Raw genomic sequence first — 17,245 nt, 5'->3', positions numbered from 1 at the left:
AAACAGTTCTATCTGTTGACATAAGAGCTTTCCTTCCTTTATAACAGAACGAATAGTTGGTACATACTTTGAGTTCTGTCTGCACAGGTTCTACATCTTGGTTGGCACATGGGCTCCTGTCTGAAACACTCTTACCCAACATATTTTTTGCTTTAAAAATTGGTTGCCCTGGAGGCATGCAGAAGTATAGTTGAACCCATGGGATCTGTTCCATGCATGAGCATGATTTGTGTACTAGTATCTGCATGGTATCAATGGTTTGTGGTAGAAGGGTGCCTTTGCACACCATTGCACAAAGTGTAAGCCGCTCCGTTTATACTGGTATTCCATTACAACTGGTATTGCCTCACCAGGGGAGCTGGTGGCGCTGTGGTCTAAACCACTGAGCCTCTTGGGCTTGCTGATTGGAAGGTCGGTGGTTTGAACCTGCACAACGGGGTGAGCTCCTGTTGCTCTGTCTCAGCTTCTGCCAACCTAGCAGTTCAAAAGCACACCAGTGCAAGTAGATAAATAGGTACCGCTGCGGCAGGAAGGTAAATGGTGTTTCAGTGCACTCTGTTTTTCGTCATGGTGTCCTGTTGCTGCAGAAGCAGCTTAGTCATGCTGGCCACATGACCCAGAAAGCTGTCTGCGGACAAATGCCGGCTCCCTCGGCCTGAAAATGAGATGAGCACCGCAACCTCATAGTCTCCTTTGACTGGACTTAACCATCCAGGGGTCCTTTACCTTTTACTGCCTCGCCAAGGTCTGCAAATGGCATTTAATATTATAATTCTGAAGGTTAACTAATTGTTTAATTGTTCTGCCTTTACAAGAGTGTGTTGCTTATGATGTTGAAAGCCAACTGCTAGATTTTAGGAGTGATCCCACTTCTTTTCTAGAGAGCAATCTAGAGGCTAGGACTGTATTTTTTTTACTACCTACAATATTGTAATGAAGTCGGCAGCACCTAAGAGTAAACGCTTTCACACTTATGGCGCACAGGCTGCCGACTGGGATAAGACATATAAAATCACAATGAGGCAGATAACATTAAAGCAGGCTTCACCAACCTGGTGCCCTCATGTTTTGGACAATGGCTTCCATCCACCCCAGCCAGCTTGTCTCTTGCTAATGTGCAAAACATATGTATGGCCTCATGTCGCAAAGGCTCACTAAAGAATGGAATCTCTCTCAAAATTTTGAAAACACATGTTTGTTTGTGTTGGGAAACCTTTTGTTATACCTTAATTAAAACTTAATAGGGTTGCCTCTTATAGGATAAACACTGCTTATTGGGCTACACACAAAGCAAAACCACTTGACCTGAAGAAGCAAGCATTAGGAACCAAAGTGAATTCCTTTGTTTTTAGACAACTCTTGTTAGGTCCTTGCAATCCATTTGACTAATGATGAAGAATGGGAGGGGGGCGGTAATTATTATTATTATTATTATTATTATTATTTAAAAAAAACCATGAGTGCTGTGGAAGAAGTGAAATAAATGGGTGTTCTTGGTATCCTCCAATACATAATGATTCATTGGTTTCAGGAGGTTTTCTACTTCTAATAATAAATCTGTACAAAACTCTTCTTAAAAATCTGTGGTGTAAGTTCCTACTCATAGTGAAAGGATGGAAAACTTTACATGAAGAAGCACTCTTTTTTCTTTTAAGTCAATCAGTTATTTATTATTTCTTTGGTTAGTTGAACAGTTATCTTGCATGGTATGATTGCTATATCTGTTCCTTAAAACAGTGTTTCCCAACCTTGTGCCTCCAGCTGTTTTCGGACTACAATTCCCATCATTCCTGACCACTGGTCTTGCTAACTAGGGATGATGGGAGTTGTAGTCCCAAAACATCTGGAGGCACAAAGTTGGGAAACACTGCCTTAAAAAACAAAGAGAAGACTCCCACTCTCCCCTGGGTGCTAGCTTGCATGGTTAAGAAATATGCATAGGAATGGAAAATATATAGATTCCACTGACTTGGCAAAGCATAAACTGGAATATCCTCCTTGATCCTGTAGTCCTGCTTCCAAGACAGGCAGAGAGAGAGTCACATCTGACTAAGTTTCCCAGGTTGGCCTGTTAAGCCTCTGCTTCTTTGTGACACCATCTGCACAACTGCTGTTGCAGTTTCTTTCACTTCTTTTGGTATCCAGGGTATTTGGCTACCCATTTCTCCTCGAGTTACTTAATAATACTTTTATGCATGTGTAATCCTGTAGGCAAAGCGGCTTCTGAAACTAGGGAGTTGGAGGTCAGGAATTCCTCACCAGTGAATTCCAGGTTACTGGAAGCAGACTTTGGACACAGGACAGATGATTTCATTTATTTATTTACCACCTCTTCTTTCAACGATCTCAAGGTGGTGTACATGGTTCTTCCCTCCCTATTTCATCCTCACAAGTACCCTGTGAGATAGGTAAGACTGAGAATCAACCTTCATGGTGTTTCAGCTTCATACCTGAGTAGGTCTCCCAGGTCAGTCAAACACTAACCATTACACCACAGTGGCTTCCACTGGTCTGTCTAAGTCAGGTAGTGGACTGTTCCTTCCTATAAGTTAATTGACACCCTGCTATAAACTCTTCATCACTTGTGGGGTTTTTGTTTTTTGTTCTATGATGTGTGCTTTGCTCAGTTATTTCAGTTTAGGGAACTATTGAAGGGGGAAACAGGCAATAGCTGGAGCAGGTATCAATCATGTAGTTAAAGTTAGATTTTAAAGCACAATATACAGGGCGAGTCCTTTAAAAGAGGCCCCATGGATACAGAGTACACATGTTCCACGGGGCCTCTTTTAAAAGATTCACCCTGTATTAAGCTATATGGTGCCCCAAATTCTGTAGATCAGAGGGTTGGGAGGTACATTACCACCCTGACCTTTTAAACAATTTGCTTGGAAGTAATTGATTTTGAGAAAACATAGGTATAAGTGGCATTGATGAAGCCATAGTTGTCCTCAAGTGTAAATCTTTCTTGGTAGCCTTAGTTTTCTGAATCTGCAACACAGAGCTTTGTTATTTGTTCAAAACATTTATATAGTGTTATTCACCCAGTTTGGATTTCAGGGTAGTTTACGAAGCTGGTAAGACCCAAAAGGATGCAAACAAGATAAGTTTGCCTATCTTACTATGATTGTCTCATAATATTTTACATGTTTTTATAGTGGCCATGGAATGCATTTTTTTTTTTTTGGTATGGCAAACCACATTCTTCAGCGCTGTAAATATCTGTTACTGCTATCAGCACTAAATATTATCTCCTAATGTTGAGGCATCAAATCACCTACACACTGATCCCAAGTATGTTATTTAGGAGTAAAATATATTGAATTTTGTGCACCTCAATTCCTGGGAAATATACTTAATATCCCAGATTTAATACGGTAGATTGAACAGTAGCTTATAGTGCTTTTGGCTTTCTCTGGGAAAATGTTATCAAGATGCAGTTATTAAAAATAACTTAAAGATATGATTCAAAGTTTATGACGAGTTGTATTTTCTCAATGCAGATGAAACAGTAGTATTTTAAAAGGCTCCTATAAGAAATTGCAGACACTAGATATTTTATCCATAGATGCTTCATCCATAGACTTAATTGTGGCAGTTACTGTGTTTAGAAACATGCTGTTTGTTTTTTTACTGGGAGTATTATTATGGGCTTGTTGAAATAACACTGGTGGGAGGGAAAGCAAATTCTTTCTTTGAAAGGGACATGATACACTGTAATCATGCCAATGTATCAGAGAGGAGTCAGTGTTCAATATGATTGGGACTCACCACTGAGTCATAGAAATTTTCTGAGTGAATAAGTAAGCTTCCAATGGTGGAAACAAAACAGAAGAATAACACCTAACTGTTGGGTTTTGTTGAGACCAATAGGTGAGTTATTTTTAATAAAAGGCAAAATAGTAAAGTTAATTTAGTAGAACTTGCATGCACCTACACATGAACCACTGCCATAGCTGCATGATCCTAGCAAAAGATAATTAACAGTTGGCTCAGTTGGTTAGAGTGTGGTGCTGATAATGCCAGGGTTACAGGCTTGATCCCTGTATGGGAAAGTTGCATAGTCCTGCACTGCTGGTTTTTGGACTAGATTATCCTCATGGTCCCTTCCAACTCTACAATTCTATGATTTACGAATATTTATACCCTCACCTACTAACCAAATTTTTCAAGTAGAAGTGTGGTTATCAATGAAATGTAAGAATGATGGCTACTTAGAATATATTATTCTTTAAATTCTTCATGGTGCCTATTTTCTTAAGAAGGAGCTCTGTGTAAAATCATGATCGGATACTATTGTTCTCCGATGAGAAGATTGAGTACTAAGTGTTATAAGTTTTATTCTGTTCTGTTTATGCTATTTTTCTGTTCTTTGTATTTCTACGCTTAATCGTGTCAATTTGAAATAATAGCTGTTGGTGTGTGTGTGTGTGTATGTATAGGCAGAGGTTTTAATACTTATGTGGATCCTGCCTTAAGACCTTTGAGTGAAATGGGGGGGGGCTTTGAAATACATACACATACCATGCAGGAGGGTATTTTCATATTCCTGACATACCTTCTGGTGGTTTATGACTGGATTTAGGACAGATTTCTGGACTTCATGTGCAATCCAAAACCATATTCACATTCAAATCAAATTGATAAGGAAGCAAGTCTGTTTGAACTATGTGCACTTGCTTCCAGATAAAAATACATTTAAATATTGGGGTGTTAGTTATATAAGCTTCTCTGTGTGAAAAATAATGACATGTTGTGCAGAAGCCAGAATGAGTTAAGCAAAATTAAAGCCCATTGATCTCAGTGAGACTGAAGAGTACTTAATTCTTTCTGGATAGCAGGATATGCCCAGCAGCATATTTACATTTACCAGTGTCAAAAGGGAAGGAGGAATGGAAAGAAAGGGGCTAATGTGTTTGGGCCTACACTATGCTTCAAGGTATGCAGTTGAGGGCACATGGAATTCAAAGCTTTTTTTTTTAATTGAAGGGAGGAAAGATTTGCCCATTGATTCCCTATGCAGAAACCAGCGCATAGCCTTCTTGTATTGTATGAAGTGGGCTATGGTGCAGTAAGTTGGTCCTCTCCCATGACATTAAAAAGCACAGTGAAAGGAACCAAATAGAAGCTAGTTCTCTTTCCCCTTCCCTTCCTTTGAGAAAATTGTTTGAGTCCATTCACTACATAAAGGACTTTCTTCTTGTATGAATGGTCTGTCATATGTGCCAAAGTCCAGAATGTTAATTAGGTGGCCTGATCCAAAAGAGATGATGTCCCTGCATTTTGCAAGTTGTATAAACTTCTGCGTTTTGCTGTTTTCTACTTTACAGTTAGTTCATTGGAGCTGGAATTTAAGGCTAATGCCATACATAGATAGAAGCATCTGTACAAATAATTCCTTTGCCTACATAGGCACAATGATGTAAAAATTGTAGGTGGGAGAAACAACAGTGACCTTACTGTGGGTGCCTGCTATAGACCGCCAAGTCAGACAGAAGACTTGGATGATGCCTTACTGGAGCAGATTACCAAACATTCAAAAAGGAGAGAAATAGTAATCGTGGGGGGCTTTAACTTCCCTGATATCTGTTGGGACTCAAATTCTGCCAAGAGTGTAAGGTCTGACAAATTCCTCCATTGCATCACTGACAATTTCATTTCCCAGGTGGTGGGAGAACCAACAAGGGAATCTCTATTTTGGATCTGGTCCTCAACAAAAGGGAGAAACTGATTGATGCTTGGAAACTTGGGAGGAAGTGATAATGTTCTCCTGGGTTTCAGGATGCAGAGACAAGGGAAAACTGAGTGTAGTTGGACACACATTCTGGACTTTATGAAGGCCAGTTTCAAGAAGCGGAAGGAGTTACCAGGTGCATAGCTGCCAAGTCTCCCGTATTCCCCGGGAAACCCCCGTTTTTCCAGCCGTTCCCAGCTGGAAAAACAGATTTTTTTTGTTTCCCCCCGGTTTACTTACCAGCTCCTTCTGCGCATGTCTGGAGTCTCTGGACATGCGCAGAAGCGATTTCTGGTGCGGTGGCCATTTTGGAACTGGGCGGAGCATGCTCAGAAGTGACTTTCGATGCTGCTCTGCCCAGTTCCAAAATGGCCGCAGCGCGACTTCCGGTGCGACGGCCATTTTGGAACTGGGCAAAGCAGCATCGAAAGTCACTTCTGAGCATGCTCCGCCCAGTTCCAAAATGGCAGCAGCCGAACTCTTATTTTTCCGGCAGGAACTTGGCAGGTATGACCAGGTGTGATCCCATGGTCAGAAATACTCAATGAGAAGGGAGTTCAAGAAGGATGGGAGTTTCTTAAAGGAGAAATATTGAAGGGCCAAATTCAGCAGACAATACCAACAAGAAAGAAAAGTGGGAGGCAACTAAGGAAACTGGTGTGGCTGCATAAGGAGCTTACAGATGAGCTGAGAGTTAAGAAGGGCATGTATAAGAAATGGAAGAAAGGAGGAGTATACACGATTGCAGTTGCAGGCTGACTAAAGCTCAGAAGGAGCTCAGGCTTGCAAGAGAGATTAGAAATAATGATAAAGGTTTCTTTGGCTATGTCCGAAGTAAGAGGAAGAACAAGCAACTGGTATGTCCTCTGCGTGGGGAACACGGAGAAATGCTATTGGGTGACAGAGAAAAGGAGGAACTATTCACCACCTACTTTGCCTCTGTTTTTACCCAAAAGGAAAGTGATGCCCAACCTGGTGAGAACAGAATAAATGATGTAAGGAGGGAGCTGCAGCCCAAGATAGGAAAAGAGGTAGTAAGGGAACACCTAATTACTTTAAATGAATTCAAATCTCCAGGACCTGATGAGCTGCATCCAAGGGTACTAAAGCAGCTTGCGGATGTAATTCAGAGCCTTTGTATATTATCTTTGAGAATTCTTGGAGAACATGTGCGGTCATACAGACTGGAGGCAGGCAAATGTCCCCATCTTCAAAAAGGGAGGAAAGGAAGACCCAGGTAACTACGGTACCAACCAATGAGCTTGACATCAATAGCAGGGAAGGTCCTAGAACATTTGAGCATTTAGAAAAGGATGCTGTGATTACTCAGACCCAGCATGGGTTTCTCAAAAATAAGTCATGCCAAACCACTCTGATTTCTTTTTTTGATGGAATTACAAACTTAGTGGATCAGGGAAGTACTGTGGACGTGGTGAATCTTGATTTCAGTAAGGCTTTTGACAAAGACCCCATTATATTTGAATGAGATAGCTGTTAGGTGGATTTGTAGCTGGTTGACTAACAACCCAAAGAACTCATTAATGGTTCCTCATCAGCCTGGAAACATGACAAGTGGGGTGCTGCAGGGTTCTGTCCTGGTCCTGTTGATGTTCAACGTCTTTATAAATGACTTGGATGAAGGAATTGAGGGGATGCTCATCAAATTTGCAGATGACACCAAACTGGGAAGGATAGCTAAAGCCGTAGAAGACAGAATCAGAATTCAAAATGACCATAACAGATTGGAGAACTGGGTGCAAGCTAACAAAATGAATTTCAATCGGGACAAATATAAGCTTTTGCCCTTAGGCAGGAAGAACCAGATGCACAAATATAGGATGGGGGACATCTGGCTTACTAGCAGTACACGTGAAAAGGATCTAGGGGTCTTAGTGAACCACAAGTTTAACATGAGTCAACAGTGTGATGCAGCAGCAGCAAAAAACAAAACAAAACGCTAATGCTATTCTAGGCTGCATCAACAGAAGTATAGTGTCCAGATCAAGGGAAGTCCTACCCCTGTTTCTCATATTTTAAGACATACCCATAAAATAAGCCATAGCAGGATTTTTAAGCATTCAAGGAATATAAGCCATACCCCGAAAATAAGACATAGTGATAGGCGCAGCAGCAATGCCGGCCGCGGCAGGAGGAGGAGGAAAAAATTAAGACATCCCTTGAAAATAAGCCATAGTGTGTTTTTTTGAGAAAAAAATAAATATAAGACGTGTCTTATAATATGAGAAACACGGTAGTGCCACTCTATTTTGCCTTAGTCAGACCACACTTGGAATACAGTGTCCAATTCTGGGTACCACAGTTTAAGAAGGATGTTGACAAGCTGGAACGTGTGCAGAGGAGGGCAACCGAGATGATCAAGGGTATGGAAAATAAGCCTTATGAGGAGCGCTTGAAGGAGCTGGGTATGTTACTCTGAGAGGAGATATGATAGCCATCTTCACATATCTTAAGGGCAGTCACATGGATCGTGCTTGTTTTCTCCTGCTCTGGAGGGTAGACTCGAACCAATGGCTTCAAGCTGGAAGAAAGGAGATTCCGAGTAATAATAATAATTATTATTTATTATTTATACCCTGCCCATCTGGCTGGGTTTCCCCAGCCACTCTGGGCGGCTTCCAACAAAATATTAAAATACAATACAGTAGTCCAACTAAACATTCAGAAAAGCTTTCTGACAGTAAGAGCTGTTCAGCAGTGGAACAGACTCCCACAAGAAGTGGTGGACTCTCCTTCCTTGGAGGTTTTTAAACAGAGGTTGGGTGGCCATCTGTCATGGATGCTTTAGCTAAGATTCCTGCATTGCAGGGGGTTGGACTAGATGACCCTTAGGGTCCCTTCCAACTCTAAGATTCTATGATTCTATGAGTATGTCCCACTTTACTATCCTTTCCCTTGCCCGTTCTTAATCCTGTGGGCTCTGCTAAAGCAGGTTCTGTGACTCATTCAGTTATTTTTCTCCAATAGTTGCTCATCTGCCAATTGAGGTTTACCTTCAGCTTGGTGGAATTTGATGACTAATGCTTAATAAGAGTAACCACCACAATCTTAGCTAATATATGCAAGCATCAAGAAAACAAACAATATCCAGTTTTAGCATGTCATGGTTTTGAAGCTAATATAATTTGGCATGCTTGCTTAGTTGAGTTACAACATAATTGCTTTGTCTAACCCTGATTATTAATATAATAGATCAAGGGAAAATTTCTCAACAAAAAAATATGCTGCTTCATGCATGCTGTATCGTGCTTATATTACCAGCACCCCAATGTTTACATTTCAGTTTGCAACCCAAAGTATGTATTTTGTTTTCTGTAATTGCATATACTGTGTATTCTCAGTTAAATAATGATTGTACTATCCAGAGGCTTCAGTATATGTACCTGAAAATAATTTATTAAAATAGTCAAGATACTGCAATAGATTTAAGACATTTGTACATTCTTTAGGATAGTAAAAGATAAAGGACCTCTGGATGGTTAAGTCCAGTTAAAGGTGGCTATGGGGATGCGGCGCTCATCTCACTTCAGGCCGAGGGAGCTGGTGTTTGTCCACAGACAGCTTTCTGGGTCATGTGGCCAGCATGATTAAACTGCTTTTGGTGCAATGAGACACCGTGATGAGTGCCAGGCGCAATGGAACACCGTGACAGAAGCCAGATAGCATGGAAACGCTGTTTACCTTCCAGCCGCAGCAGTACCTATTTATCTACTTGCACTGGTATGCTTTCAAACTGCTAGGTTGGCAGAAGCTGGGAAAGAGCAATAGGAGCTTACCCCATCATGGGGATTTGAACTACTGACTTTCTGATCGGCAAGCTCAAGAGGCTCAGTAGTTTGGTCATGTTAGGTGTCACTGCTTCTCAGCCTTTTTTAAAATAGCGTGAAAGGTATGTGAAATACTCACAAAAGCAAAAGAACTGAAAAGTGAAGCATAAACTGAAACAGACATTCTAAGGAAGCGAATTGGAAGTAGTTCACTTGCCAGCTAGTTCTTTTTTCCTCTCTCTCCCTTTTTGGATAGCTCTGTTTTAACCCATTTTCTTTGGGCATCTCTCTTTTCTTTTGGCTGATTTCAGATCAGTTATTCACATGAAGCTAACATTGAGCATTTTATACTGAACTCACTTGACCTGATCAGTAAGGGGCAGAAGAGAGATAAGATTGTGTCCTCCTTAATACCTTGAATAATGTAAATGTTTAATCGGGTTCCAAAAGAACATTTGTAAACTGGAACAATCACTTCCTGGTTTGCGGCGTTCGGGAGTCAAAATGTACGAGTTCCTGGTCCTTCGAACAACAGACGACTGTACTGCAAAAAACTTAAATGCATTGGGAGCACCAATCCCACAACAAACACCTGTCTAGAAGCACCCTGAATATATAAAAGAGCTTATTTGAAGTAGCGCTCTTGATGTTGAGTTATATGAAAGTTCTGTCTGAGTTGCCAGTGCTTGCTGTTTAACATATATGAGTTATCCCATCAAGTCATTAATATGCTTATTTTGACTCTCCCTAGCTACATGTTTGGTATCATGTGTGCCTCAGTGACAAGGGAAAATATAGTAGGGGTGTGGGGATTTTTGTTTTTTGGAGGGGGGAGGGAAGAAATGACTGACTAGCCAGACAAAACTTTGATCTAGAAAGCTTTTGACATATATAATCCATAAACTGATGTAGAAGGAAGGAGGGACTAGCTGTCTGCCCATGCAGTACATGAAGAGGCCTAACTTACAATTTGAAAAACTGCAAGTTAAGGTAATAATGCATAGCTGCCAAGTACCCCGTTTTCCTTGGGAAACCCCCGTATTTTCTTACCGTTTCCCGCAGGTGTCCCGAATGGCAAAATACCCCGTATTCCCCCCGGATTACGGAGCTCCTGCTGGCGGCCATGTTCTTCTGGTGCTGCGCCGGCACCGGAAGTCACTTCTATGCACTTCCGGACATGCGTAGAAGCGACTTCTGGCGCTGCGGACATTTTTGAAATGGGCAGAGCGGCACCAGAAGTCACTTCTACGCACTTCCGGACATGCGTAGAAGCGACTTCTGATGCCGTGGCACTGCTGATCCCAGATCTTTCAATCTGGAACTTGGCACCTATGGTAATAATGAGGTATTACAAATTCATAATCAGTTGAATGCAGTGTTATCTTAATGTAAATTACTTCTGGACAAACTGAATTGTCTGCAAGAAGACAAGTGAAACATTCCATCCATTTGTAGGCCTGAATTTAATTAGTTTTAATAAAATGTGCTAAAAGTCCCCAGACTTTGCCTACAGGAAGAGGAAACTGTCCAATTTGCATCAAACTTTTAGTGTCCATTTTTACTAGACAGCTGTAAATTAGAGCCTGGCTACATGTTAAATTCATCACATCAAAAACCAGCCACATGCAAACCAGCTAAGAATTCCTAAGGTCCTCCAGAAACAGAGTGTGCAGGCTAGAGAGGATCACCAACAAAACACAAAGGAGAACAGGAACAGCTGGCCAACTTTCTCCAGTCATTGTGCATCTGTGTTCTAGTGGCCAGTTGCCCATTATGGCATTGTGGATGAAAAAAGGACAATTATGAGAAAAAGCAAATCAAGATGAACAACACAGCTAGAAAAGCAGCCAGTGAGATTGACCCTGCCGTTAGGCTGCGGGAAACTTCCTCTTCTTCTTCTTTTTCTTCTTCTTCTTCTTCTTCTTCTTCTTCTTCTTCTTCTTCTTCTTCTTCTTCTTCTTCTTCTTCTTCTTCTGTCATGAAAGGGTGGCAGATTCTTTGTTGTTTCACTTACTGTATTTCTACTCCTGAAGCACTTTCTGCTTCAGGCTCAGAAATAATTTGATGATTAGCCTTGGCTAACCTGCAGCTTGACTAGTGATGATGAAGGCATTTGCTGTTGTTCCTCAGGAAACAAAATTTAGGGTTTCTTAGTGGAGATCCAGACAGAAAAGTTGTTGAGCTTTCCTTTTTTCGGGGTGGGGGCGAGGGAGTTATTGAGCTTTAGTTCGGCCCAAAGTTGTTGAGCTTTTTTGCCAAAATAGCAAAGAAGCCATTTTTGTGCTTCTGTGTGTATGCCTATAGTCTTATAGAGAACACTTTTTGCTGGGTTCCAAATCTTAGGATAACTGACGTCACTACCAAATGTCACTCTTCTTACTGCACGCTGCTCTTTTTATGCTTGTGAGTTTTCATTGTATTTTCTTATGCACAGGGATATTGTGTTTGGGGTTAGAAGTGGTTATTTCAGTTTTGAAAAAGAAACCAAGGCTTGCTAAATGCACAAATATTTCCACATGCTCTTTGAGTCTTTGTTAACGTGCATTATGAAGTAACAGCAGGCCTATCTTCTAATACATCCTTTTTCCATCTGACGTTTGGATATTTCTCACATTTCCAAGTGATGTCTGCTGATCTAGTTAATCTGAGCACATGCTACAGTGACACACATACCCCAACTATATGGAGAATTCGCCTCTTCATAGTTCCATCCTTATTTCAAACATTGTGATATATCAATATATTGTGATGTTTAACTGGTGATATATCGTGATCTTGAAAACCAGATATTGCCGAGCCCTGGTGGGAAAGGGTATCCCCCTTTCATCTTCTTCCCTCTGTCCTACATAGTTTCCAGGTTGGGATGTAGTAACCACCTTTGCCAGCTCATAACAAAGCATGCAAGCTTTGCTGGCGTCAGACGAATTCCTCAAGGGTACCATTGAGACTATGGGCACCATGTTGGTGACCCTAGCACTAAAAGGCTAATATGAAGAGAAATAATTTACTGCTAATGTGAATACTTTGGATGTAGTGTCAACAAGTCTACGATGATTCATAATGGTGTGTTTTAATAATGATATTGTGGGGAGTAGAGTGGTTCTGCAGTTAGACACAACCTTTTATTTTTAATTATGTTTCCATAAGTGACCCTCCTACTTGAACTCTTGAACTTGGAAAAGCATTTGTACCCTGGAGAAAACTCTCAAAAACGCTGCAGATCCTGGATTTCTTAAAAGCCATTCTTTCCAGGACTGGCAGGTAGGGTTTGTTTTGTTTTTTGTTCAGAATGAAATCCCTTTCCAGGATCTTAATTTCTTCAATGTGTATCAATATGTGGTAATTGCTGGCTTTACGTAATGATTGCTTGGGGAGGGGGGTTGTTGTCTGGGCAGCCCAGGACCTCCATACACACTACCCAGGCTTGTGCCCCGGGAAGGTCATTTTGGTTCTGCTAACACAGTGGTTTGACTTCACCCCCTCAAGTGCACTCCATTGTCTCTTGAGACAGACAGATGCCAACAACAAATGTTTGAAATTCATGCTAGAAAGCTTTTCTTTCTTTATTTCTTTCCATTGAAATTCTAACAAATGCTGTAAAATATGCTTCATTGTGAATCTTTTCTCTTTGGAGGGAAGGCTATTGGGCTATTTCCTCGGTTAAAGTGAGAATTTGTTTGGGGGGGAGTCTTATTTTTCATGAGGGTCTCATAGTCCATTAAACATAAAATTGCATAGTTGGCAATTTCTATATCAATAGTTTAAACTCATAATACATTAGGTATTGTTTTAAAAAACCAAGTGAATGCAGCAATCACTAGCAGAATCAAAGATCACAAAGCAATTTTTTAAAAAACAACAACAACATTGTAGTGAAGCCCTATACTGAGGCAGTTTCTTGTCTGAAATACCTTTCAACGCATTCAGAAGTGAATTTGGAAGAGATATGAGGGCCCTTTAAAAATAAATAAATATTTTGTGGTTGACTCTATAATGTAAGCATTCAAACGAATATCCTTTTTGGTTGCAATTTACAGAGCTGGCAGCCTAGTCAGTGATTCACTTTGCAGGTGCAGTTCTATTCAGTTGGATAAACCACTACTTTAAATAATCGCTCGAGTGAAACATAGCAGTTAAAAATGGCATTTAAATGTTTGCTTTTCTTTTTAATTCCTCCAAAGTTCTCTTTCTTCCTTTGATATTACATGCATATATGGCTCGTAGCAGTGGGACATCTCTGGACTTTTTGAAATATAAAGCATTTTCCAAGCATTCTCTTAATACTGTAGTGATTCTGCAAACCATCTCCATAGATTATTTGGGCTTGTCTAAACAATTTATATTGTTTGCCGGGACTTGAAAGCCTTCACATCTTTTCTGAAATAATGCAAACAGGCAAAACTTCTCCTAAACGTGTGTCTGAAGGGTCCATCTAGAACTTGGTTACATAGCCAATTTTCACAAGATGGCACCTCTTTAATTTTCTGCAATCTCAATTTTGTTTGTATAGTAACTAAAGTGACCCTGGTCAAGATTTCTGTAAGACAGAAATGCTCCCACAGGTAAGACAAAATATAAAGGTAACTGTATATAGCCTGCACTCAATAAAAGCATGAAAAGGCAAAAGTCTGGAGAGTCATTACTCTAGAGTAGTCGCAATGCATCCTCTGTGACAGTAACAAATAAAGTAGCCTTTTGCATCAGAGATGGCTGACCCTTCAAAATTAAGGTGCCCGTACTTTAGTAACATTGAGAGCATTTTGGGGTGAAGTGTTATGTGAAGCAAAGCCCCTGAAAAAATGGGCTTTAGACTAGTGGCTGAATCACTCAGATGCATCTTACAAGAATAGAAGATGAAATAAGCCTTTGTCTACCCTTCATTAGCCAACCTGTTTTGCTATTAACGGCAACAAATGTTAAGGAAAAATTAATCCATATTGGCCCAGGCCACTTTCCTCTTCATGGTAACCTATGCCTAATGGTCACTGTGAGCTCAAAGATTGCATCCCTCTTTGCTCCTCTGCTAGAAGCAGATAACAAGCCTTAACTTAGTGATACGTCTGAACCAGAGTTTTGCACTGAACAACCGTGATTGGTAAGTCATAAAAGGAAACTTGGTTTTACCAGTCAGGGGTTGTTAAGAGCATAACAAACCACAGTCTCAGATGTTATGATCTGCTGATTGCACTAGGAAAGAAGGGAAGCTGGGGCCATCTATATGTTTAGGTAAACTATTAACTATTGGTTACTGTGTTGTATGAATGCTGGCACAGTCTCATTTGGTGGTTTTTAAAGAATTGATTCCCCCACCTGATACCCACTTGTTGAAAAGGACGTCACTGGAAGACCATGACTGGACTTGCTAAAGGGATCAAGGAAGGAGAACAGTGGGGAAGATAGGAAGTAGATGAAGGGGCATTGTAATGATAATATTCTTACTGATTATAGCTTTGAAATATTTAGATTCAGTGGGAAAATGAAGGAGAATAATTTCAACATTTTTTGTGTCGGGGTAAGACTACACGTTATGACTAGAGATACATATGTGCGTTTTCGACCCAACATTTTTGGAAATAACAGCTGGGTGGTGTGATTCAGGGTGAGATCACGGTATATGGGTTAAACTTTTTCACTGTGCAGTGCAGCCCAGCCCATGTTGTTGGTTGTCTTGTTAGTAACAATACACTGACTAATTCTAACATGGAATTGGAGAGGACATGCAAAAAGAGACCAAAAAAGAGAGGCGAGTTTACATTTAAAAAACCCACATGTAAAATCCTATAGTCTACGACTAGAGGTTCTACTTTTAAAAAAGCCTGTGGGGGAGGGGGGAAGTATTGTGAATCATGACACCAGAAGGTAAAAAGGAAGCTAATTTTTCCTAACACCACCCTCCCAAATGTAATTTGTTCACCAGTGGAAAAGACTCGTCAGAAGAGCAAAATCTCATTGCTTGTCTCTCTGTGTGTTTAGTATATATATTTTAAAGTCAACATTACTCTGTACCTTTATGGAAGATAAGTTCTGTCCTGCTTAAAATTAATTTCCCAATATTCTGTTGAGATAGTCTTTAAAAAACAAAACAAAACACCCTCGTTCAGGTTAATAAATGGTTGGAAAACAGTTTTGTGACAATGATTTGCCCTTTACACAACTCTTTGTGCAGATGCTTATGGCGATGTGCGTACTCTGTGGTTGTTGCTGTGCAGCTGGAAATTACGTGGGAGACTGCTGGCTTCCTCTGAGACAGTTACAGGTGGCCAGATGTGGGTGGGGTGAAAGGAGGAGAAGCTGTGGGAGAGGCACAACACCCACATCCTTTGGCACACACTGTAAGAAATGCTACTGTTTGTTGGCATATACTTTGTATTAGAGCAGGTTTGATTTGTGCTTTTTCTTTCACTGTTTTGGTCGAGTGAGTTTTTGGTTTCAAACAGCTCCCCCCCCCCTTTTTTTTTTACTTGAGTGAAATATGTATTAAATCATCTATAAATATTTTGATCCAGAATAGTGGATTGATTTGAGCCAGGGTGACTTTGGCTAAGATCCAAAGGTGCTCTGCATTGCATCAATAGAAGTCATTTCTGCTTGTGCAAGGTAGATACTCTTGATTTCCTTCCACCCGCTTTAGTCATTTGTGCCTTGTCCCACCATTCTGGAGAGCTGGTGTGATACCTTTTATGGGCTGTAGTAGTGAGGGAGAAACCTGTGATGCAGTTGGACTTCTGTATGAGATTACTCACTGATTTCCCTTCACTATAAGGTTTAGGCTCAGTGGAAACCCATATCCTCTGTCATTTGCTGAGAGGTTCTGAAGAGTCCTTTATTCCTCTGTGAGAAAGTCCAGGGACTCAGCTATACAGCTGCAAATAAAATGTTTTAAAGTGTGTTTTAAGTGCAGTGTACAATGTGACACTGGATGGCGAAGGTGAGCCTTATGGAAAATTCAGTGTATCTTTAAAAACACTTTTTAAAAACAACATTTTCAGAATGGTTTTTATATGTGTGTAGATTCCACTCAGGTCCCTTTCATCATAGGGCACCCCCCCCCCACTTGTAAAGTATTATGTCTGACCCTTAACAGAACCCCTCACATTTCTCTTCCTCATTTTTTGGAGGAAGGCTTCTCCACTCCCAGGCCCTTGCAGGATGGGCAGGCGGAGGGCAGCTGGGTATTCTTGCCCCCTGGAGCTTGGAGAATTAAGCTGGCTGGGGGTGGGGTGGGGGGGTGAGGCAGGGACTGGCTTCTTTTTGACTCCTCATTTGTACATGGTTTCTGTTGGATCAAGGCGAATCAAAAACTGTTTCTCAGTAGGATTGAAAATTCCTGTTGGACTGGTGATTTAACAGCAGTTTGAAAGCATGCATATTGGTAGACCAAATTAGCAGTAGGCTTTTTGAAAAAGAAAATATGTACACAGCAGGTGGATGGCACTATAATCTATTTTTTTCTTACACTTGTTTGAAATTAAGCCTGATGCTGTACATAAGGCTTCATGAAGAGCAACTTAAAAACATTACAAAAAAAGGAAAAAGCAATCTGTATACCGGAAACATGTCTTTTTTTTTACTCCAATAAATAAGAGAGACTTTGTGTTTGTGTGCATGTGCCTTGTTTTGGGAAGGAGAAGGACTGAAAACACATAGTGGTCTACTTTTCTGCTGTTTTCTGCTGCTCATTTTCCCAGCCTCTCTCATTTTATTTATTCATGGACGACCCAATCACAAA

The 17,245-nt window shown here is 40.7% G+C and overlaps 1 protein-coding gene across 6 annotated transcripts in view; it reads left to right on the top strand.

Annotated features, from left to right (window-relative positions):
• BACH2 (BTB domain and CNC homolog 2) overlaps positions 1-17,245 on the top strand; it is a 259,533-nt gene that overhangs the window by 83,020 nt on the left and 159,268 nt on the right. Inside the window, exons 1-2 of one of the 6 annotated variants that reach the window (XM_035109376.2) lie at positions 6,145-12,777; positions 14,027-14,078. The exons of 3 other annotated variants lie outside the window; for them this stretch is intronic. The gene's annotated coding sequence lies outside the window, so the exon portion shown is untranslated. Of the gene's footprint in view, positions 1-6,144; positions 14,079-17,245 lie in introns of those variants that run through there. 2 more of the 6 variants (XM_035109371.2, XM_035109375.2) reach the window with 2 other exon arrangements.

The sequence above is a fragment of the Zootoca vivipara genome, chromosome 3 (genome assembly GCF_963506605.1).
Source record: "Zootoca vivipara chromosome 3, rZooViv1.1, whole genome shotgun sequence".
Lineage (NCBI taxonomy): Eukaryota > Metazoa > Chordata > Lepidosauria > Squamata > Lacertidae > Zootoca > Zootoca vivipara.
This window is presented reverse-complemented; position numbering and strand designations above follow the sequence as displayed.